This window comes from Elephantulus edwardii, unplaced genomic scaffold (genome assembly GCF_000299155.1).
Source record: "Elephantulus edwardii isolate Elephantulus edwardi_28Jun2011 unplaced genomic scaffold, EleEdw1.0 scaffold00043, whole genome shotgun sequence".
In the NCBI taxonomy this organism is placed as follows: domain Eukaryota; kingdom Metazoa; phylum Chordata; class Mammalia; order Macroscelidea; family Macroscelididae; genus Elephantulus; species Elephantulus edwardii.
This window is the reverse complement of record NW_006399793.1, coordinates 13,656,789-13,682,015: the sequence shown is the minus strand read 5'-3', so window position 1 is coordinate 13,682,015 and position 25,227 is coordinate 13,656,789. Positions and strand designations below refer to the sequence as shown.

Here is a 25,227-nt window from a genome sequence, read left to right as displayed (position 1 = left end):
GGTAGGGTGGGGGAGGGGGGCAGGGTCGGGGTGGGAGATTGTATACCAACAAAGAAGTTTATCTTTTGCTTTTCAAAGAGAGGAACCAACTGGGGGCAGGGGTGTAAAGAAAAAAGTGCAACAATGAATGAATAAAAATCCAAAATCTCTGTAAATGTTCATTAAAATTAATAAAATAATTTTTTTTAAAAAAAGATAGTCATTCTTCTCCTGTCACCCTTAGTCATTGTCCAGCTCTCTGATGTGTAGCAGCAAGTAATTGTGAAGACTATGGCTTAGATCAGGTGCACATTTAGTCTCTAGACTGACACTGTTGCTCTTCAGCACTCTCAAGAAGTCCCAGAGAGCAGATTTCCCAATGCAATTCATCTTTTGGTTTCCTTACTGCTGCCAAGAGTGTTGATTGTGAACGTGAGCAAGCCGAAATTTTTCACAATCTCAAAATCTTCCCCATCTATCATGGTGCTGCCAATTGGCCCAGTGGTGAGGATTTTTGTCTTCTTGATGCTGAGTTTCAATCTATATATTGAAGACTATAGTCGTTGACCTTCTGCAGCAAGCGCTTCAGATCCTCTTCAGTTTCAGCAAGCAAGGTTGTGTCATCTGCATAATACAGGTTGTTGATGAGTTTTCTTCCAGTCCTGATATCACATTCCTCATCATAAAGACCAGCCTACCAAATGATCTGTTTTGCATATAGATTAAAAAGTACGGAGAAAGGAGTCATCCTTGACACACTCCTTTCCTGTTTGAGCCATCCAGTGTTTCCTTGCTCTGTTCTGGCAAATGCTTCCTGGTCCAAGTATAGATTTTAATATGAGCACAATTAAGTGTGCTGGAATTCCTATTCTTTTCAAGGTTGGCCATAATTTGTTGTGATCTACACAGTCAAATGCCTTTGCCTAGTCAATGAAGCACAGGTAGACAATCCTCTGATACTCTGTTCTTTGAGCTAAGATCCATCCAATATTGGTTATAATGTCCTTATTACCATGGCCTCTTCTAAACCCATCTTTCACTTCTGGCCGTTCTCTGATGATGTACTGTTCCAGTCATTTTTTAATAATCAGCAGCAGGATTTTGCCTGCATGTGGTATCAGGGATAGTGTTCAAGATTATTCACACTTTGCTGCATCTCCTTTTTTAAAAAAAAAATATATATATGAAAAAAAATTTATATAAATGTGTATTTTTTCCAGTCAGTTGGTCAGGTAGTTGTCCTCAAGATTTCCTGGTACAACCTGGTGAGAATGTCCAGGACAACATCTATTTGTTGAAATATGGCAATTAGTATTCCATTAATTCCTGAGGCTGTTTTTTTGCCAGTTCCTTCAGAGAAGCCTGCACTTCCTCCTTCATCTTCATTGCCTCTTCTTCTTTTTTTTTTTAATTGTGTCTTGATCATACATTGTTTCATGCCATTTTCCTGTGTCAGCCAGTTCTTTTTTGGTAGAGTAACTGTGCACTCCCTCCATTCTCTCTCGATGCTTCCTGAATTAGAGACTTGGAAATCCTACTATATTCTAATAGCTGAGCTGACTGTTCTGGGCTAGGGCCTATTTTTCCCCTATTTAGCTGTTTACCCTATTGTGTGACATGGTACTGTTAGTGGTGGCTGCTTCAGCTACCACTGGGCAGCTCAGTGTGAGATACTTTGTGTTGCCCTGGCTCCCTCACAGTATCAGACCTGACTGCCAGCATCATGAAGACAGGGCTCGGGTCTGTTTGGCTTAGCACTCCATTCCAGAAAAATAGCAAAGTGTGTCCTTTCCATATGGTTTGCATAAGTCAGGCACAACTGTGGTGTATTTCCTCCAATCAGGCAGTCATCATTTATCTCTGTTACCTTCTGATAATCATTCAATAGAAGTTCATACAAAAGAGTTGGACATTTTGTTTCTTTCAATCTTGCATTGTGTGTTTGTGTGTGTATATGGGTGTATCTGTAAGAAGCCAACACTTGGATGTTAACCGTTTTAGATTAATCCAAGATTATCATCTTGGTTGTATTAAATGCTCAGAGTTCACCTGGGTTTACACTGTTCATTCATCTGTATAAACATCGGAACACACCTTGCAGCAGGACAGAATATTTGGGTTTAGGATTGGGCTGCCACAGTAATATTTTAAGTGTTGGTGGTGCTGGTAGTGATTTACCGAGTACTTTTTCTGTGTTAGGAAGCTCTGGTGGTAGAGTCTTTAGCAATGTGTGCTGCTAACCCTGAGGCTGTGCAGCTCTAGGGCAGAATGATGGGAAGTCTCCTTCCGTCTTGTCCAGGCCATTTACAACCCTCAAAACTCAACGGAGCATTGTTGTGAGTTGAAACCAAGTCAATGGCAGTGAGTTTGAATTTGAGGTTTTGTCTACTAACAGTTTTGGTGGTGTAGTATAATATGTGTGGGCTGTTAACTGGTCAAATCCACCAGCTGCTCTCCAGGAGAAAGGTGAGGCAATCTTCTCCCATTAAGATTTATGGCCTCAGAAACTCAGTTGTGGGTGAGAATTCACAGGACAGTGAATTTCGTTTTGAGTTTATTTATTGACTTTCTCTGCTAGTTCAAATCTCCCAGTGGCTCTGTGAGAGAAAAATAGGCTATCTCCTGTGTGGTTTTACAGCCTCTGAAAAACCACTGGGAGGGCAGCTATGAGTTGGTTTCAACTCCACAGCAATGAGTTTGAGGGGACTTTTTTTGTTTGTTGTGTAAATAAAAGTATCATTAGTCATATTTTAAAAGGAAAAGAGCTGAAGCTCAAAGGCTATAAAGAACGCATACCATGACACATATAGTTAGCAAAACAAGATCCAAATCTGAGGCTGTTTGGCCTTGTAAACCATGTACTTCATTGACCTGCCCAGTTGACTGTCTTCCACTTCCACTGAATGTTCATGCTTGTAAATCCACCCAAAGCAGTAAAATAGAAGCATATTCATTTAAGCATGCTTTTAGGGTTTAATACTTAGGCATAATGCATAAAAAATATTAAAAATAATATTAAAAATAATACTGGGAAGCAATTTTGGTGGAAATAGTCACTTAATAAGAATTCCAGCCTGTCAGTAGCTTGGAAATTATGGCAAGCTTTCCTTAAATGCAAAACACTGAACTGATTTGACCACATCCATAGCCAAAGTAGGAAGCTCTGGTGGTATAGGTCCATAGTTCTGGTGGCATAATGTCCACAGGGAGCTGCACTGTTAACTCAAAGCTAACCTCTCTGGTGGTTCGAATCCACAAGCAGCTCCAAGGGAGAAAAAATGGGCAATTTTCTCCAATACCATCTATAGCCTCATAAACCTAGTGGAGGGTCAGCTATGCGTTGGCTCTCTGCCTTGATGACAATGGGCCATGTGGGTTTTTCTTGGTGTGTGTGTGTGTGTGTGTGTGTGTGTGTGTGTGTGTGTGTAGGTTTTTCCTATTCTTTTTTGGATAGTCAAAGTTTTCTTCTTATCTAATGTATATATATATTGTGTACTAAACTACCCTGCAAGTGAATAGCACTTAATTCAAAGCATATTGTAGGCATTTACTCCTGTGGAAGTCCTCACAACTCCTCGTCTAGGGCTCTAAATAATCTTGAAGATACATGGAAGTGAAAAAGGAGCCTAACAACCTGATGCAAACTGGCAAGGAACAGGCACTTCCGTCTCCTCCTGGTGGGAATGTAAACTGGTACCATCTCACTTGGAAGACGATCTGGCAGTAGGTATAGAAATTACTAACACACAAATCTTTTGGCCAAACAATTCTATTTCTGTAAGTTTTCGCTATACATGTACTCATACATGTGTAGAAAAACTTTTGCCTCTACTTTTTGACATAGTGAAAATTTGAGAAAGTAACAATATATTCATTAAGTGAAAACTGATTAAATACACCCTGATACAATGAGCTATTATGCAGCTATAAGAATGAGGGAGCTTTTAAAACAATCTACAAGAGATATTGTCAAATGGGAAGGAAAAGCACATGACAATAATAATAATAATAATCTTTTATAATAATCTTTGTGCCTTAAGAAAAGGAAAAAATTAAGATTAATATATGCTCATCCAATCACATTTATAGTTACTTGACTTCGCACAGAATAATTTCTGAAAGACTGTACAAGAAACTGGTAATACTGGTTCCTTTCAAGGAGGGAAACAAGTTGTTGAAGCTAGCAATCTGAACATAGCCTCTGATAGCACAGTCTGCAGGAAGTTAAACTGCCAACCCAAAGGTGACAACTCTCTGGCTATTCAATGCACCAGCTGCTCTGCGGGTGGAAGACGGATAATCTCTGCCTATGTGATTTACAGCCTATGAAAACTCACTGCAGGGTTGGTTAGGAATGAGCTCCAACTCAATGATGATCAGAGTTAACAAAAAACCCCCATCTTTTATAATTATATGTATGCTTCAAATGCCATATTTCGTTTTCTAAGACTTTAGCCTAATTGTGGGTAATTCACCAGAGAACTACATACAAAGATGTTCCTTACAGCATTATTTTTAATGATAAAATACAAAGTGAAGACAGAATAAAATATTCACCATTTGCAAATGAAATACAAGAAATATGTATATATGTGTGCCCAATAACACCTCTCCTTTGGAAAGTGCCACAAATGTGTATGTATGGTTAATACTGGGTTGCTAGGCTCCAGTGGACTAGTTTTCAAGAGCTGTGCTACCAAGCCAAAGACAGCAGTTCAAATACACCAGCTTCTCCATGGAAGAATGATGGGCAGTCTCCTCCTATGTAATTTACTCTGAAAACCTATTGGAACATCCATCAGATAAAAGTTCTGACTCAACAACACCTAACAACAATAGTGATATTGGGTTAAGGAGGAAGCCTGTCTTGTAAGTTGAATCCACAGCATCTGATGCAATGCTCAACACCTAGTAATCTGAAAATTAATAATTGCAGAAAGATTAATAGACGGTAAAGGGACTGAAAAGATATAAGCTAAATATAAATAATGTTTACCAAAGATTTTGTTTGTTTTGCTTTCGTCTGTGCTCATTTTTACTTTCCAACATTACCACAATAAGCATACCATTTTTATGACTGGAAAGAAGTAGTACCTTAAGTGTAATGAGACTGAATTGTAAAAAAAGGAAGAAAAAAAATTTTTTTAGAAAAATCTTTTTTTAAAAAAATGCTGTTTATATTTATAGAGGGGAGAACAATTATTTTCATGAGGCGCTTTGATGGCCTGGTGGTAAGAATTTGCACTGCCAACTCTAAGGCATGTGGTTTGAATCCACCAGCTGCTCCACCGCATAAAAATGGGTAATGATCTCCCATGTGATCTTATGCCCCTAAAAACCCACTGGAGGGTCAGCTATGAGTCAATTCCAACTTGATGACACACAACAACAGTGAATACTTAAGGAGCTCTTGAGATGCAGTGGTTTAAATGCTCAGTCCTGCTAACTAAAAGGTTAGGGAGTTTGAACCTACCCACTGCTCTGCAAGAGAAAATATATCAGTCTGCTCCCAAAAAGATTAAACTCACAGCTGACTCATAGCTTCACCCTTCAGTAGATTTTCCAAGTGGAATGAGCTCTGGTGACTAGTGGCAAGAAGCTGTGCTGCAATCCCAAAGACAAACAGTTTGAGTCCACCAGCTGCTTCGTGGGAGAAGGATGGGCAATCTCCTCCCATGCTATTAACTACCTCTGAAAACCTGTTGGAGGGTCAGCTATGGGTCGGTTCCCACTCGATAGTATACAATGACAATAACAACACATTACAAGCAAAGAGATTGCCCATCTTTCTCTCTTGGAGCCACTGGAGGATTCTGACCTCCAAAGAGGTGTAAGCCCTAAATTAGCACAAGGCCCTACACTGTAGATCACCAGAGCTCCCTTTCCAAAAATACCACAGTCTTGGAAACTCTATGGGCAGTTCTGTTCTGTTCTACAAGGTCACTACAACAGGTTCATTTAAAAAAAATTCTTTGTTGTGTTTGTTTTTAGTGAATGTCTGCTTTTGATCAGCAGCACTTATAAAAATTCTGGAAAGGATGATAGTGGCATGGAAGTGGCAGCTGGGACATTTAGTGAATATTGGAGGTATATGGTGGGGGGTAATTTGAATGCTAATTGCATTATCTACACTTTTGAAGCATCCCAGAACTAGAATTGGAGTTACTCAATTGAACACTTTATATAAACACTGAGATCATTTCTGTGACATTACACCTACTTTGAGGGGTGTTTTCTCCAGCTTTTGACAGATCTAGGTCTGGTCTTCCATGGTCACTTATACATTTTATGATCTTGGCAACATTGTTGTTTCAGTCTAAGGACACATTTCTTCATCTGTAATGTGGGAAGAGTATAGTCTAAGGTCTCTCAATGTTGCTACAGAAATGCATTTCTAATGCAACTGAAGAGTTCAGCAGTGTCTGGCACACAGAAGAGTCTCAGGAAGCAGCATCCCTCTGCTTCTCTCCCGTTCTCTCATATCCACTGCTCAGTCCAGTGAGGGAATGAAAGATCAGATAGGTTTAGAAAAGGAGGAAGGGCAAATTTTTCAATCAAACATTTTACACAATACTACTTTAAAATCCTTTAAAGTAAGAAGCCTCAAATTTTGTTCATGTGTAGGGAGGGAGTATTACCTGAGGGTCTGTGACCATTGTAAGACCCGGGTGATTAGCACCTACAATGTGATGAAACAAAATATACACATGCCCATTCTGTGACCTCTAGAATTTTATTCTGAGGGGGGAAAGATAGAAATCCTCTATCGATCACATTGCTCTGCCTGAGGATGCTGGAGAACTTCTTACATTAGTATGGGTTTTGGATGTTCGCCTAAAGCCACAAACCTTTTGATGTCTACCTCCTAGCTTTGAGAAATTCCTCATCACTCATACGACTCCTGCAAATAAGATAAAGGAGAACTTTTAATGGAAAATTCTCTCTGCTCCTCCTTTCTCTCTGATTGCATTCCTGTATTTGTACAGATGTGTGTGGTGTGTGTGTGTGTATATATACATATGTATAACCAATATTCCAAAATAATTTATAATTTTCCAAAATATATTCCCAATAATTTTTAATATTCTGAAATAATGCAACTAGTTTATTTAAATAATGAAATAGATTAAAATTATGACATTTATCCCAAGATAGATAGATAGATGATAGATAGATAGATAGATAGATAGATAGATAGATAGATAGATAGATGGAACTGCCAATTAAAAGGGCTGCAAATCTTAATAGAAGCACATTGTTTGACCTTTTCCTGTGAAGCAGGTAATGAGTTTGAGCCACTGAACCTTAGGTTAGCTGTCTCATCACTTAACCCACTGTGTTACCAAGGCTCCCTTATAATTAAACAAACTGAATTTTAAATTTTGGGTATAAACATTCATAAACTAAAAAAATTTTACCTGGATCACTTGACTAACATTTTTAGACAACTGAAAAAGTCCAGTTAAATAAAATTGTTGGAGTACTATTAACTTGATCCCAACCTTCAGGGTAATGAAAATTTCATCCTAGAACAATAAAATCATTGTCATCAGTAAGCTTAAACAAAATCACCTGTCATAAATAGCTTTCTGCAATGTGATGATGTTCCTTTAATATTTCTTAAAAGCACACTTCTTCAGAAAAGTCAAGCAGGATTCATTTCTTGGCTGTACCAATGACATTTATAGGAATATTTGCCATTATGTGTGTGTTTCTCCCACCAGATGACCTTTCATTGCTCCTGGACATCTCTGACTTTGCATTTTTCATTGACTGTTGACTGTTGTATCTGCTAAGTTAAGATAATAAGTAAATTTTCATTTACTGAAAAAATATATTTAAATGAGTCTCTTAGATAGAAAGGAAAACATGAGTGTGGAAATTGGAAGGGAGATTTTGGATTTGGACTAATAAAATTAATAATGACATTTGTCTTTACTAGTAGTGGTTCATGTTGTTGTGTACCATCAAGTTGGAACTGACCCATAATTGACCCTCTGGTGGATTTTCAGAGGCAATTATTGCATGGGAGGAGATTGCCTGTCCTCCTGCAGAGCAACTAGTGGATTTGAACCACATGCCTTTAAGATTGCAGAACAGTTTCTTACCACCAGGATACCAGAGCTCCCTAATGATTCACATACTTGGACATATTGCTAAGAGGTTACTCCTTGGAAAAGGATATCATGCTTGCAATGATGGTGAGCCAGCAAAATAGAGGAAGACCTTCAACAAGATGAATTAACACAGTGATTGCAGTAATGGGCTCAAGTGTGTCAAAGATTATGAAGATGGCACAGGATAGGACAGGGACCAGCAGTCAGACCCAGGAAATGAGACACATTGCACTGGGAAAATGTGCAGTTAGGCACTGGGAAAATGTGCAGTTAGGGACCTCTCCAAATTATCGAAGAGTAATATCACTTTGAGGACTAAGGTGAGTCTAGTTCAGGCTGTGGTCTTTTCCACTACTTGCTATGCATCTGAGAACCAAACAATGAATAAGGAAAACTTTGAGCCATGGTGTTGGAAAAGAGCACTGAACATCCTATGTACGGCCAAGAGAATGAACAGATATGTCTTGGAGAAGATGCAGCTGGAGTGCTTTTTGGAGACATCAAGGATGAGGCTTATTGCTAGGAGGGGCTATTCCTTGGAGAAGGACTTGATGCTGAGAAAGGTAGAGGGTCAGTGAAGGAGAGGAAGACCCTCAACCAGGTGGATTGAGACTTAGGGTTTCCAGTCATTATACATCTCTATGCCTGACTGCTGCAATGGGCTCTTGTGTGTCAGGAAGTGTGAGGATGGAGCAGGATAGATCTTTTGTTCATGGAGCTGCTACGAGTCGTGCTTAGACAGCACCTAACAACAACAATAATGAGTAGTACTTGATGCGATGGCACCTAACAACAACAATGGTAGTAGTTCAAACAACCAGCTACTCCATGGGAGAAAGAGAAGGCAGTCTGCTTCTGTTAAGATTTACAGCCTGAGAAATCTGGAGGATATCTATAAGTTGGAATTGTCTCAATGACAGAGAGCTTTCAGGTTGGTAAGAAGAAGGAGGAAAGGAAGATTCAATGCCTAAAAGATGGTGAGCATCTGTTAAGTATGATGGAATAATTTAGGATAAAGACAATGGTTGAGTAGCATGATAAACATAATATCACTCAACTATAAATTGAATATTGTTGAAATGCAAAAAAAAATACCTTTACTGAAAAAAATGTTCATTATAATGCTGCCTTTGTTTCCCCCAGCTGTCTGTCTGGAGAGAGATTCTTGTATTTGTATTTCTGCATAGCAGCAGTTTGGCTCAGATAAAATATCTAATTCATAATACTGGTAGATGTGCCAAAAAGTCACACAAACCAGAAGGTTCAAAATAATTTCTATCAACTCTGCACAGTGTGTTTGAGGAAGAGCAGATTGTTGTAACTTTCATGCTTACAATCAGGGAGCATTCATAAACAGAGGCATTTAAACATTTGTGTGTGTCTGATATCACAGAAACATCAAGAGTTGAACGTCAGGTAGGAAAGGCAAAAGTTCCCAACTGTCTAACACTCAGAGATAACCATAACAAGAATATTAGCTGTATTTAATTAGTAATAAGTAATGTTTTATAAGCTGTTATATATACTAGGGAGTGGGCTAAGCAGCTTATATAATTTGGGAGTTAATATGCCATAACCATGTTAGACTTAGAATGAGTTTTAATTCCTCCCTATATGTTATTATTTACTAAAATGTGAAAGAAAATATACAGAAAGTGTTTTCTTTATTCTCCTGTAATATGTACTCTAACAAAAGAACTAGAAGTAAGAACATTATCTTTTGCAAACTAAAACCAAATCCACTGTCTTTGAGTCAATTCCAAATCAAAGAGAACATATAGATTGGAGCCACGCCCTAAGTGTTTTTTCAAGACTGTAAATTTTTATAGAATCAGACAGCCTCATCTTTCTCCCATGAAGTGTTAGATGCATTAGAACCACTGACCTTTCAGTTGTCGATCCAATGCTTAATTCACCATACCACCAGAGGTCTTACTACCTCTTTCAATGATACTAGTTCTCAAATCCTTCCTATGGTAGTTTCTCATCCTATATTTTCAAGAAAGGTCCTTGACTTACATCTATTAATTTTTCTTGTGCTTGAGGTGTGTATTTTGCTGTATGTGTATTTTATGTATCTGTACTTTGCTGGCTTTGCTAACATCAACTTTGATTCATAGCTCGAAAGTATGTATTACTTCATGGAGGTGTTACTAATTGCCATTCAGTCAGCCCCAACTCATGGCAGCATATGTTTAACGGAAGCACCATGCAATACCGAGCTATCCTTAGCGTCCGTGTGTTTGAGTCTATTTGTTTATCAATTCATCTCACGGTGGGTGTCCTTCATCTGTGCTGACCCTTCCACTTTACCAAATAGGAGGTCCTTTCCAGGAATTAGCCCTTCCTGTTGAAATGTCCATAGTGAGTGAGACCAAGTCTCATCATATTTTATCATTTTTTGTTGTTGTTGGTAGGTGCCATCAAGTTCACAACAAATCATAACAACCCTATGAACAAGAGGCCTGAACCTGGAGCTGTCCTGTGCCGTCCTCACAATCACTGATATTTTTCGAGCCCATTGTTACAGTCATGGTGTCCGTCCATCCTGCCGAGGGTCTTCTTCTCTCTCTCAGATTATCTGCCTTTAGGAGCATGATGTCTTTTTCCAAGGTCTACCCTCTCCTCTGACAACATATTCAAAGTCTATGAGATGACGTTTTACCATCGGAGCCTCTAAAAAGCACCTTGGTTGTGCTTCCTACAAGACAGACTTGTTTGTTCTTCTGGCTGTCCATGGGATATTCTGTTCTCCAAATTCACAATTCTTTTCTCCAGCACCACAATTCTCTTTTCTGTTATCACAGTTGTAAGATTCTTCTTCTGTCATCCTTGTTAATTGTGCGTCTATGAGATGCGTAAGAAGCAATTACACATGTTGTTGTTGTTGTTGTTATGTGCCGTCGAGTCGCCTGCGACTCATAGCGACCCTATGTACAACAGCCCTAAACTCTGCTCTGTCCTGTGCCAATCACACTGTCTCTGACACACCCATCCCAATTATCCCAGTCACTGAATCAATCCACCTCATAGAGGGCCTTCCTCTCCTGAGCTGTCTGTCCCTCCTCCCTCCCAAGCATGATGTCCTTCTCCAAGGACCGGTCTCTCCTCACAACATGTCCAAAGTATGTTAGACGGAGCCTCAGAATCCTTGCCTCCAAGGAGCCACCCGGTTTAACCCTTTCCAGGACAAATGGCCAACCGCAAATGAATGAATGGAGAAGTTGTGGTACAGTCATACAATGGAATACCATGCAGCATGCAGGAGTAATGATTTTGTAAATTATTACCTAACTTAGGAGGAGGGACTGGAGAGCATTATGCTGAGTGAACTAACTCAGTCCCACAAGGACAAATACTGTTTAAAGTTATTTTTGTAGAATGAGTATAAGAATCCAAGGGGGTGGGGGGGTGCAAGTAGAGGGGTGAGGGTGAGGAGGGGTGTTAATCATAGAGTTGCACAATTAGATGGTTGGGGGAGTGAAGGAAATAGGAAAGGTCTTTTGTGAAAAACAAGGTATTAAAACTGTAAATGAATCAATAGAAAATTTAAAATAATAATAAAAATAAATAAATAAGAAGCAATTGCACGTATAATGGTTTGGATCAAGTATTATTTAGTCTTTAAACTGATATTGTTGTTTTTTAACATTTTGGAGGAGTCCTTAGCAGCAGATTTCCCCAAGGCATCATGACTTTTGACTGCTGCTACCAATGGATGTTGATCCAAATCAATTCTACATTAAAACAATATATATTTTATTATATAAGTTCTCAAATTAAATTTTTTTCATAAAGATTTGTTAGAGAGGTTCCAAATTTAAGACAAGAATCTGTTTTTCATTTCCTTCTGAAATATTTGAGGGTGGAAGGTTAGAAGGATCAAAGGAATGTCAGAGGATGAGACCAGTGCAAATTACAGACAGGAGCAGAGGGACAGGCCTGAGAGAAGCACTATACTCCTTTTCTTAAAAGGTGTGTATTTACAGTTTGTCTCTGGATCACCTCCTGTGGGCAGGGTCTTCTCTGTTAATAACTCTTACCTGTTTGCATAAGAATAATTTTCTCTTTCTTGTTATTTGGTGGTAAAATCTCCAGCTTGAATAGGACTAGGATGAAAAGTTCATTGAGAGCAGCCCTGAGAGATATTTATATGAGAAGCCAGGACAAGGATAACCCCGTCCACTACAAGAGCCGGCTGGGCAGGGATGATGGTAACCTTCCCTCCCCCTCCCCCTTCTCTTCTTTAATATGACAGGTTGCTGAAGTCAACAAAGAAGTCTTTCATGGCAGTGGCAAATAATTCCCTGCACAACAATATATATCTAGTGGGGCTATTCACCAACTTAAGAGACTGATTTTCTGCTGCCATGCCAACATAATGAAACAAATTTAAATTACCTGTGACCTGGCCAAGCTCAGTATTTCTTTGCCAAGAACTGTCTTTGGTCACTTTAGGAATAAAAGAGTCAAGAATAAAAAGCAGAGATTGGTGAGAAGGGGAGGTGGGGGAGTGTGAGAGAGAGCCAGAACTGCTGGGGTTTGGTCCTAGTGTCAGGCTAGATTGCTAAATGCTGGGTCCGGGCCAGGAAAGGTAGTCTTTATCCAAAAGAATGGTCTTTCTCTCCATAAAGGAGCAGATAATGACTAGTGAACACTGTGCTGGGTTAGACATTTTTCTAGCAAGGCATGCAACCAAAGAGCCCGAGTGGTCTGGTGGTTAAGTGCTTGGCTTCTGGCAGAAAGTTTGCCTAATGGTGCATCTTTTCCTATAAAACACCTTACAGGTTTATGAACAGACCTGAAAAGGAAAACATATTTCCCAGTGACTCTTTCATGCCCATTGCTGTCTCTACCAACCTCCTCTACCAAGTAGTGACAACTCCAGTTCACTCTCAGCTAGTGAATTTGCATCATTGAGAAAAAGCAATTAGGAACTCCTATATCTTAACATCTTCCTACTACCAACTCTAAAACCCAATTCTTGTTTCCCTTTTGATCACAGGAGAAGAGGTATCCCTGCTTCCTCCCTTCACTTCCAGCCCATCCCTTTGCAAGTACATTGCTGCTGCATAAAGTAAACAGTTGCACTGCCAAACAAATGGCAGGTGATTCAAACCCACCAGCCGCTCCATAGGGGAAAGATGGGCAGTCTCTTCCCATGTGGTTTCCAGTCTAAAAACCTATTGGAAGGTCAGCTATGAGTGCATTTCAAATAAAAAACATGGAGTCCACACCTTGTTTCAAGTCTCTTCATTATTTATTTCTCCTTGTGCAGGGGCCGTGCTAAGCTTCTCTGTATTGTTCCAATTTTAGTGCTAGTGAAGCAAGCACCCATTAGATAGTTCTCTTCTGCTGCTTTTCTTGTAGGGGTTTGCTTTGTGTTTCTTGGTGCTGTCTTTTTTATCACTATCTCCCCAAATACAGCTTCTGATATGTAGTTAGCATTCCACAAATACTTACTCAATAAATATATAATGTAAATGGTTTGAAAATTTTCTAAACAGAACACTGTTTTAATCAGGGAGGTAAGGTGAATAGAGAAGGATAAACACGTTTTTTAATACAAACTGTAGAAATAAAGAAGAAACTATGATAGAAGGGAAAATTAGACAGGAAAAGTCTACTTTCAGGAAAGAAAGTTGGTTAAAGAAAGTAACCTAGTATTTCTTTAATTGTTCTAATGCATCAGTTGCTTTACACCTATAATTGCCTTGGGTTTCCACACCAGGGAGCTCTTGTGGCTTTTTAGTAAGAAATTGTGCTGCTAATGCAAAAGTATGTGGTTTGAATCCACCAGCTGCTCCGCAATACAAAGATGGACAGTCTCTTCCCATGCGATTTACTGCCTCTGAAGACCGCAGGATGGTCAGCTATGGGTTGGGTCCTACTCAACAGCTGTTGTTATGTGCCGTCGAGTAGCCTGTGATTCATAGTGACCCTATGTACAACAGCCCTAAACCTTGCTCTATTTTTTTGCCAATCTTATTGTCTCTGACACACCTACCCCATTATCCCTGTGACTGAATCAATCCACCTCATAGAGGGTCTTCCTCTCCTATGCTGTCCCTCCACCCTCCCAAGCATGGCGTCCCTCTCCAAGGACTGATCCCCTCTTTCAACATGTCCAATGTATATCAGATGAAGAAGCCTTGCCTCCAAGGAGCAGCCTAGCTGGCTTCACCCTCTCCAGGACAAACTTGTTTGTTGTCCTAGCAGTCCATGACATGTTCAGTACTCTTCTCCAACAGAACAGCTCAAAGGCATCAACTCTCCTTCTATCATCCCTATTCATTGTCCAGATCTCTGATTGCATCAGATGCACCTTGGTCTCCATACTGACATCTTTGCTCTTCAGTACTTTGCAGAGGTCTCTGACAGCAGACTTTGCCCATTGCAATTCGTCTTTTAATTTCCTGGCTGCTGGTACTAAGGGTGTTGGTTATAGAACCAAGCAAACTGAAGCTGTCAACAATCTCAGTCTCTTCACCATCTTATCATGATGCTGACAATTGGCCCAGTTTTGAGAATCTTTGTTTTCTTGATGTTGAGTTTCAGTCCATATTGAAGGCTACCGTCCTTGACCTTCTGCAGTAAGCAGTATACAACAAATAATCTTTCTCCAACACTATATGATAAACTCTCTTATTGATAAGGAAATTAAATATACAAGTTCTTAAGTAATGCCATGTTGTTCTTGTTATGTACCATCAAGTCACCAGTAACTCAATAGAGACTCTATGAGCACAACAGCTCTGAACGCTGCCCTATCTTGAGCCAATCTCCTTGACCCCAACATACCTACACCCTTTACCCCAGTCACTGTGTCAATCCATCTCATCCTTGATCTTCCTCTCCTGTGTTGTCCCTCCACCCTTCCAAGCATAATGTCCTTCTGCAATGCTGGTCCCTCCTGGTCATGTGCCCAAAGTATAGGAGACAGAACTTCAAAATCCTTGCCTCCAAGGAGAAATTTGGTTTCACCCTCTCCAACACAGATCTGTTTGTTCTCTTGGCAGTCCATGTTCAGTGCTCTTCTTCAGCACCACAACTCAGAGGCTTCAATTCTTCTTCTGTCATCCTTAATCATTGTCCAGCTCTCTGATGCATAGCAAGTAATTGTGATACAACTTGTAAAGTAAATAACTATAAGTCTAACCCCCAACATCTAACTACCAATGCAGACAAGCTTAGGAAACATCACAGTTGCAATCTATATCAACCCTTGTTTTATTTTAAATGCAGATGTACTAACTGCCATTTCTAAAGAAGTTTATCCTATTAACCCAATAACCACTTACTGAAATGAATTCTAATGTTTTGTTGTATTTCCCCCTATACTCCTTGAAAATATCTTGGAAGACTATGCCCACAAAACTACAGTATTGCCATTATCTAAGCAAAGTGGGCCTTTGGTATTTTTCTTCCAAGTTGACCTCTGAAAGAACCTGCGCTAGTGATTTAGTCTTCAGTAAGGAAGGGGCTTAAGGGATAGGCCCACCCCATATATCAGCAGTGTCCCATAGAGCACTAAGTTGTTATTCAGGTATGTGCTACATATGGCATCAATACAGAAAGATGGCCTAGCTCCCTCCAAATTCACTAGAATTTTCATTTGTATTCACTTCATCTCCGGTTTATCAAGTTTCACCAAAGATCCCTATTATCTTCTAAGGGGAACAGTGGAGTTCTCCATACAGTCCTTGATTTCCTATATCATGTCAATGTGTGCGAATGATATGTGACAATATATTATGCAATTTATAGATAATCTGAGGAAGAAAAGTTCAAAATGGCAAAGCAAATGTTTTTCCCCTAATGCTAATTTTCCTTGTTTGGTGGATTTAAGTCAGACCATTAACATGACTTTGACATGCCTTTGTTCCTATAAGTTCTTAAAACTCACCCCTACCCACAGACGTGCGGCCCTCCAAAGACTGAAAAGTTAGAGCAAACAAACAAATCATGGGAATTAAATAGCAATAAAACTGTTGTTGGCTTCATCTAAAAAATATTATCCACTATTTAAATGGCGATTATTTCCAGAAACTTGGCAATTGTAACCATACAAATGATGAAATTGATTCCAGTCACAGTCCATCTTTGTTTGGAAAGGAAATACCAGTAGTGTTTGAAAAATGGATTATTAAAGACCTTGGTTTGCTGAAGGTGGCTCATATGTTCTATTTGCTAACATAGCGTCTTGGGGGCGGGGGGAGTGCAGCTTTTTCCTGCCCCAGATTATTTTCACTGCAGACCTTTGGAGCAGGAAATAAAAAACAGCTAATGGTTCATGGGGCATGTGGAATTAGTTTAAGCAGAGCCGAACCCTAGTCCTGCTGACCGCCTCCTCTTTCCTGTGTTGTTTTGTCTAGGCCGGTCTCGGAATATGTCAACAAATCTCTTTTAAGCTCAGATGGGGAGAAGGCATGGTGATTCTCCCTCTTTCTATGAGGGCATAATTTGCCACAGATGTGCTTTTTCAGAAAGGTACAAGTTTGTCTTGTAAAATATTTGTAAAGAAAAATAGCCTCTGGATTTCACAAAGTAATCCGTACTTGGTTTAGGAGATATCACGAACAGCACTGTTTTTCTACTACTAATGTGATTCTTTTCTCACACAAGTTGATTTTACCTCGAGGTTAGATTTTTGGGAAGAGCCAAGTTTAAATATCTAAAATAGCATTGGGGAAAAAAAACACCATATGTAAGTCAACTGCTTTTGGACAGCGACCTGAAGGAAGCTTAATTCTAGTCATAAAATATGGGTTAAATTCTCTGAAACTCTTTTTATTATTACTGAGATCATCACTTCTTCAAGACTCCGTTTCCTGATCTGTGAAATGGGGAGACTACTGCCTTATGATTTCAAGTATTAGAGAGAAGGGCAATTTAAAATGCTTTCTAAAGTTCTTTACAAAAGTCAATGATTCTTTCACAAATCCATTGAAGTAAATAATTATTTTACAAAGTATTTCTCTGGTGAATGTTTTCGAGTTTTTGGTTTTTTTATTTTTTGGGTTTTTTTAGATTGGGGACAAAGTTTGTGTTATGTAAGATTAAATCATGGGTATCACCTGATAAATCATGATTGCAAAAAAACTAATTGCTGTATCTTGTGGAAAGTGCTACCTGCAAAAACCTTAGCAGATACATGGAGTACCTATTTCTTTCAGTGGGTATGGAAGACTGTACAGAAATGAACTTTCTGCTTGCATCACCATTTTTCAAACCTCTTTCTGAAAGGAAAACAAATTCAACTGGAGACACCAAAGGAGAGAAAATACATATTGGGGTAGAAGTTTGAGGTGTGACTTAGGCAATTAGTCTTCCGTTTTCTCGTGGAGGAAATGAGAATCGTCACATCTACTTGTGTGACTTTTGTTAAGGTGGTATTTATGACAAAGAAGTTATACACATGTAAGTACATGTTCTAGATCATTGAGAAAGAAAATTCTCTGTCTTTACGTAAAGTTTTATTAAATCTAACATTTAAATTTATAATATGTCCTTTTCAAATTGTTCATAATATTATTTTTTTCTGCTTTTCCAGTTACTTTTAGGGTGATTCTGACTCATGGTAGACACGTGTTTAAGGTTTTTAATGACCAGAAGTAGGTTGTCAGAAGCCTTTCTTCTGAAGTGCCTCTGGGTGGACTTAAGCCTCCAGCCTTGCAGTTAGCATTAACCGTATATAGCATAAGGACTCCCAGTGAGGTCAGGAACTAATATTCATGCAACTCTTCCTGTGTTTCAGCCTATGTACTGTAAATATTTTACATGAATGAAATGAATTTCATGGCCATCATTAAAATAGGTTCCATGACTAATTCTATTTTATAAATAAAATTGCTTAAAAACAGCAAGCAACAAATACTGACGAGATTGTGGAGAGACCGGAACCCTTATTCACTGTTGGTGGGAGTGTAAAATAGTACAACCACTGTGGAAAGTGGTGTGGCGCTTTCTCAAAAAGCTGCAAATAGAGATACCATTTGACCCAGCAATTCCACTACTGGGAATATACCCCAAAGAGACCATTAACTGACATCCCAGAAAATATATGCACACCCATGTTTACTGCGGCTTTGTTCACAATAGCAAGAAGTTGGAAACACCCTAAGTGCCCATCAACAAACAAATGGGCAGAGAAGCTGTGGTATATTCATACAATGGAATATCACATTGCATTGAAAAACAAGGAGCTCATGCAATATTATTCACAATGGGTGACCCTGGGGGACATTATGCTGAGTGAAATATCTCAGTCACAAAAGGACAAATACTATATGGTGCCACTGTTGTAGAATGAGGCTGACATCAGGGTTAGGGTAAGACTGAGAAAAACTGGATAAATTATGTTAACTGCATTGAAGCCGATGAGGGAGAGAATAGTTTAAAAGTAATATATTTTAGGGCATTATGATTATCATAAGAGTCTGGAATGAGGGTTGCAGAGTGGAGTATATTCGGGGTGGGGGCGGGGGTGTGGGGGGGGATTGTGTACTAATGAAGGAGTTTTTCTTTTGCTTTTCAAGGAGAGGAGTGAACTGGGGGCGGGGGAGCGGGGAGAAAAGTGCAACAATGAATGAATGAAAATTCAAAATCTCTGTAGATGTTCATTGAAATTAATAATAATAATAAAAATAGGTTACTGTGATGTGCTGTCAAGTTAGAACCAACTCACATACTTCACAGTCCAGCAGATTTTCAGAGGCTGTAAATCAAACTTGAAGAGATGGTCTATCTTTCTCCCAGGAAGCAGCTAATAGATTCAAACCACCTGCTTTTGGGTTGGCAACACAATGTCTTATCACTAAGCTACCAGAGAGCCACAAAAAGCATATAGTCCAAATAAATGATGAAAGTGGAATTTGAACCATGCTTAGTACCTGTTAGAAATCTAGCCATCTTCTAAATAACATATGTTCCTAAAAAAATTTAAAAATAAATAACTAACATATGTTCCTTAATGCTAAGGAAATGAACTGCCAATGCAAAGGTATTCATTTCTAATCCAGCTGCAGTTCTGCTTTGCAGGAAAAAAAGATGGGCAATCTCCTCCCAAGCAATTTCCTGCCTCTGAAAACCCTCTGAAGGGTCAGCTATAGGTTGGTTCCAACTCCATACATAGCGCACAAGAACGATATCTAGAATTATAAAGTATCTCCTGCCATCTTTAACTTGTCACACTGTCCTATCCAGCTTTCCATTTGACCCCAACTGTATTCAAGAATGAAATATACAAGTTCAAAAGCTTTTTAAAAAAATTACTCCCAACATTTGCATTAGAAACTGGGATTTCTAAAAGGCAACCAAGAACAACATTTACTGTTTGGATTCATGAACAAGCTTGGTGCTTCTGTTGGATATTTACTCAAGTATCAAGTATTCAAGCTATTTTTAAAAAAAAAAAAGGAGGAGAAACTCAACTACCAGCTACCAGTGATTTCCGGGAATTAGGCTACCAGTGACACTAGAGTAAAAGGCTGTTCCTCAGGCCTTGTTATGGCAACTACAAAATGACTAATGGGAACTAAAAGGGATTTTGGGGTATAATTTACTCAACAATTTCTCCTTTTTTTCCAAATGAGGTCTAAAGAGAGGCCGTAGGTTCAATACCAGTTTAATTCTGAATAGACCTTCGCATTGGCAAAGCCTCTCTTCATTCTATTTAGGTTGACTTTAGAGAAAACCTAGTGAGGTACACTCTTGCAATGTATTTTCTGGTAAAAATCCTCCTTGTCACTTGTTTTCCTCTCTGGTTTGGGAATAGTGGCCTCATCACTTCAGTTTGAGCTCCTCTCAAAGTTAACCTGGAGCCTCTTTGGCCCTTTCAGGTGGGGCCCATCTGAAAGCACAACTTGGGACACAAAGGCTGAGACAAGATGGGATAAGCTGCAAGGGCACTTCTTGCCTGCTGCCAAGGAGATTAAGTCAAAGGGTTTGATACTGATATATAGTCTTAATCTTCTAAGCCCTTTGTAGTGTTTGCAGGATAGTTATTGGAGTTTCCTTAAATGTTTAGAACGAAGAGATTTGTAACTCCCTCAGGGCAGGCACAGTGAGAGGTCTCCCGTCTCTGGTCTGGCTCTGGGGAACTCCTGCTTCTGACAGCAGGTGCATCCGCACAGTTGGGTGCTTTCCTGGAGGCTTATTTTAATGGAAATTAAATATTTTCCTACAGATTTTTACAGGTAATATTATTTGTATTTAATTATAAGTTAACATGGTTAGGAAGTCATGGCTTTACCTTGGATTTGTGATTTTTCTTCCTGGTTTAAGATATTTCTCTTCTCGTCCTCATATTAACCCCAATCTCTCTTCCTCCTCTTCAGCTTCCTGTAGGTTGAAGTGTCTCTGCTCCACGTTACCTACCCTCCTCCTTCCCTCTCCTCTCTTCTTCTTCTCTTTACTGTGCCCTCTCTCTTCTTCCCGCCAATATTTTTACTTTTCCTTTCTGCCTAAGTCCTAGTTTCCTTCATAACTCTCAGGATGCCCTCTTGCCATTTTTAAGATGTGTTGTTCTTAAAGAGTTGCAGTGCTATCCCAAGGATGCTGCCACTCTGTTATTGCTGTTGTTGTTAGGTGCCATCAAGTTGCCCATCACTCGTAATGACCCCATGTACAATAGCTCTAGATTCTGCCCTATTCTGAGCCAGTCTCACTGACTCCAACACCTAATCCAAATACCATGTCAATTCATCTCATCCGTGCTCTTACTTTTCTGCACTGTCCCTCCACCCTTCTGAGCATGATGTCCTTCTTCGAGGACTGGTCCCTCCTGGGCACGTGCCCACAGTATGTGAGATGGAGCTTCAAAATCCTAACCTCCCAGGAGAAACTTGGTTTCACCCTTTCTAAGACAGACCTGCTTGTTCTCTTGGCAGTCCATGGTATATCCCAGAACCTTTTCCAGAGGCTAGAATCTACCAACAGCTCTATGGGAGAAAGATAGGCACTCTTCTCCCATAATAAATCCACTGAAGGGTCAGCTGTGAGTCGTTGACTCCAAGATAATAAATTAAGATTTGTGTTTCATTGACACAGCCAAGCCCAAGCCCAAGGGATTAGTCTCTCCTGTTACTTCACAAACACCTATAAAATTGCATGCATATGTATAGCATTAAGCCACTTAGGGCAGGCACAATTAAATGTAACTGCAAACCGTATTGTAGAAAATAAGTGCTGGAAGACATAGGGCTAAACTGTAACAGAAAAAACAAAAAACTAGTATTGTTTTTATGGAATGTCAAGTTGGAACCAACTCATGGCTGACACTCTAGCAGATTTTTAGAGGCTGTAAATCACATGGGAAGAGACTGTCTTTCTCCCACAAAGCAACTCATGGATTCGAACCAGTTGCCTTTGGATTGGCAGAGCAACTCCTTAGCCATTACATAACCAGAGCTCTTCTAGGAGTAAAAGAATTCCACAATGTAACATGTGTCAAGTCAGCAGAAGGAGTAAAAATAAAATTATCTCAATATAACATTAACGAGTCTACTGCAATTTCCTAAAATAGAATCTGATTAGTTAATACTAAGTCATCTGGAGGGAAAGTAAATACTATAAAAGGTTTCATATACTTCAGTATTCTACTACATCAAAATTTTGTGTTTAATATTGAAAAGCATAGAAAATATGAACTCTTTATAAGAAGGAATAGTATTCATAAATATATTACTATAATTATTACTACTATGAATAGACAGTTTCTTTTTATCAGACAGTATAGGATTCTTTTTGCATATCTTATCTTGTTTAATTTATTGTTGTTATTGTTATATGCCATCAAGTTAAGTTTTCCTTAAAACCTTGAAATGTAGATTTTTTTTTAAGAACTGTTTTCTTTTTTAACAACAAACAAACCTGTCTTGTTAAATTGTATTCTTCTGTGCTCTTAGCCTTAACTATTTCTTAGAATTCTTCAGTCTCTGGAAGGAGGGTTGATATTTTTAAGACCCATACCAAGGAAAGGGGCAATGTCCACAGTATGCCAGATAGGACTTGTTGTACTAACTACTGAGTAAGACACTTGGGCAAGATTCAATCTTCAAAGTACTCTCAGAGCTGCCAAACTGCTCTCTGTAAAAATTTTGTTTTCTAGATACTAGCCTGAAACCTAGTTTTCTACAGATGAAAAAGAAGAAATGATGTCACAGAGAAAATACTGAATCCTTTATTTGTACGCCTTGTCTATGTCCATGACCTAACACTTGATATGTTTCCCACAAGTTAGAAGTAAAGATCTAAGAGCAAGGTTGTCTTGCCGGCTCTTTTACAAGATGAGCAATGATAGTTGTACATAAACATCTCCTTTAACAGAGAAATAAATCCTATGAAACATAAGCATATTCCAAGCACAAGCATAAACTTCACAGAATAGCTATCATCACTGGTCAACAAAAAATCTCAAGCTCATTGCCTTGGAGTCAGAACAAACTCAGAGCAGACCCTCTTGTGGGCCGTCAATTTCATGGGAGGAGATTTCCCATCTTTTTCCCTTGGAGTTTCAGGTGAAGTCAAGCCTCCAGAATAGTCATGGTAATAAATAATTATGTTTTATACCAAATATCAACCTTTTACCATAGATATATGGTATACCAATTGACGCATTTCAGCGAACAAATGCTGCTCTGGATGTGCTCACCAAGTTGTGCCAAGAAATCTGGAAAACAACCACTTGGCCAACTGACTGGAAGAGATCTATATTTGTTCCCATTCCAAAGAAGGGTGGCCCAACAGAGTGTGGAAACTATAGAACAATATCATTGATATCACATGCAAGCAAGATTTTATTGAAGATTATCCAAAAACGACTGGAACAGCACACCAGCAGAGAACTGCCAGAAGTCCAGGATGGGTTTAGAAGGGGTCGTGGTACTACGGATATTGTAGTTGATGTTAGATGGATCTTAGCTGAAAGCAGGGAATACCAAAAGAATGTCTATCTGTGTTTCTTTGATTATGCAAAGGCGTTTGACTGTATGGATCATAACAAACTGTGGCTGACTCTGAGAAGAATGGGAATCCCAGAACACTTGATCATGCTAATACGAAACCTATACGTGGACCAAGAGGCAGTCATCAGAACAGAGCAGGGTAACATTGCATGGTTCAAAATTGGAAAGGGTGTACGCCAGGGATGTGTCCTATCTCCATACCTTTTCAACCTGTATGCAGAGCAGATTATCCAAAAGACTGGGCTCTATGAGGAGAAGTGTGGTGTTAGGATTGGTGGAAGATCTATCAACTATCTGCGTTATGCAGATAACACAACCCTGCTTGCAGAAACTGAGGAGGACCTCATGCACTTGCTGTAGAGGGTCAAGGACTGCCGCCTTCAGTATGGACTGAGGCTCAATGTCAAGAAGACAAAGATTCTCACCACTGGACCAATTGACAGCGTCAGGATGGATGGTGAAGAGATTGAGATTATTAACAACTTTAGTTTACTTGGCTCAATGGTCAACGCTCTTGGCACCAGCAGCCAGGAAATCAAAAAACGTATTGTGATGGGAAAGTCTGCTTTTAGGGACCCCTCCAAAGTACTGGAGAGCAATGGTGTCACTCTGGAGACTAAGGTGCATCTGATACAGGCCATGGTCTTTGCAATTACTTGTTATGCATCAGAGAGTTGCACAATGACTAAGGAGGATAGAAGGAGAATTGATGCCTTTGAGCTGTGGTGCTGGAGAAGAGTATTGAATGTACCATGGACTGCTAAGAAAACAACAGATTCAGCCTGGAGAGGGTTAAACCAGGTTGCTCCTTGGAGGCAAGGATTCTGAGGCTTCGTCTGACATACTTTGGACAGGTTGTAAGGAGGGACAGACAGGTCCTTGGAGAAGGACATCATGCTTGGGAGGCTGGAGGGACAGCACAAGAGGGGAAGACCCTCTATGAGGTAGATTGATTCAGTGACTGGGGTAATCGGGATGGGTTTGTCAGAGGCAGTGGGATTGGCACAGGATAGAACAGGGTTAGGGCTGTTGTACATAGGGTCACTATGAGTCACAAGCGACTTGACGGCACATAATAACAACAACATAGCAAGAATTTAATGGAGAAGCAAATTTATGCTCAAGGCTGGGCATTTGAAGGAGAAGATCTATCAAATTTGGGTACTTGGTTCAGCAAATAGTACGGAAGGTATCCATTATGCCCTGGTGTGTGTAACATTCCATTCTATGCCTGCTGTCCAGGTATAGGTTTAATGCCTTCCCCCTTTCACTCTTAAGACACATTTCTCTGGAAATAAAGAAATACAGCATTAGTTTTAGGACTTTTGGAGCATGTATTCTTAATGTCCACCCTAACTGAGATCACTGCATTACAAGTCTTCAAACAGCTTCATTTACAACAATGCAATAATGCTCACTTTGGCAGGGTCCCTAAGTGTTATTAATCAACCATGGCAAGAATCAACTGGACATGAAGAGCCAGTCTCAGAACACACTCTGCCTGCTTCCTAACATGTTGGCCTCATGTCCCCATCCAGAGCAAGGACAATGAATAGGATATTTGTTGTTTTGGTTTGAAAGTCGATGAATAAGATGCCTCAAATATGTAATGGAGTCTTCTAATGATTGGACAGAATGATTCTTTAAGTCTTTGCTGTTGTGGGTAGATGCCATCATGTTGACTCTGGTTCATTGAAAATTTAAGTACAACCAAATTAAACTCGTACTGACCATGCGCTCAACCCTTGCGGCCCCCACGCCCTCTGCTGCTCACGCCTGCAGCTGGTGCCCACAGGGTCAGGCGATGAGAAGTGGTGACCAGCAGGGTGCGGTTTTGACCAAGCCTATCCTCCATACCTGCCTCCACCTTCATCCCCACCTCAAGACCAAGGCTGCCATTGACCCGAGAATTGATGCCTTTGAACTATGGTGTTGGAGAAGAATATAGAACAACCCATGGGCTTCAACCAAAGGACAAACAGATCCATCCTGGAAAGGGTTGCGCCAGAGTGCCCCTTGGAGACGAGGATAACAAAGCTTTGTCTTTCGTACTTTGGGCGTGTAACTGTTGTTGTTGTTGTTATGTGCCGTCGAGTCGCCTGCGACTCATAGCGACCCTATGTACAACAGCCCTAAACTCCGCTCTGTCCTGTGCCAATCGCACT

At 39.8% G+C, this 25,227-nt stretch overlaps 1 protein-coding gene across 2 annotated transcripts in view; it reads left to right on the top strand.

Moving 5' to 3' along the window:
• Positions 1 to 25,227, top strand: part of MCTP1 (multiple C2 domains, transmembrane 1) — a 906,633-nt gene that overhangs the window by 856,302 nt on the left and 25,104 nt on the right. The window lies entirely within an intron of this gene.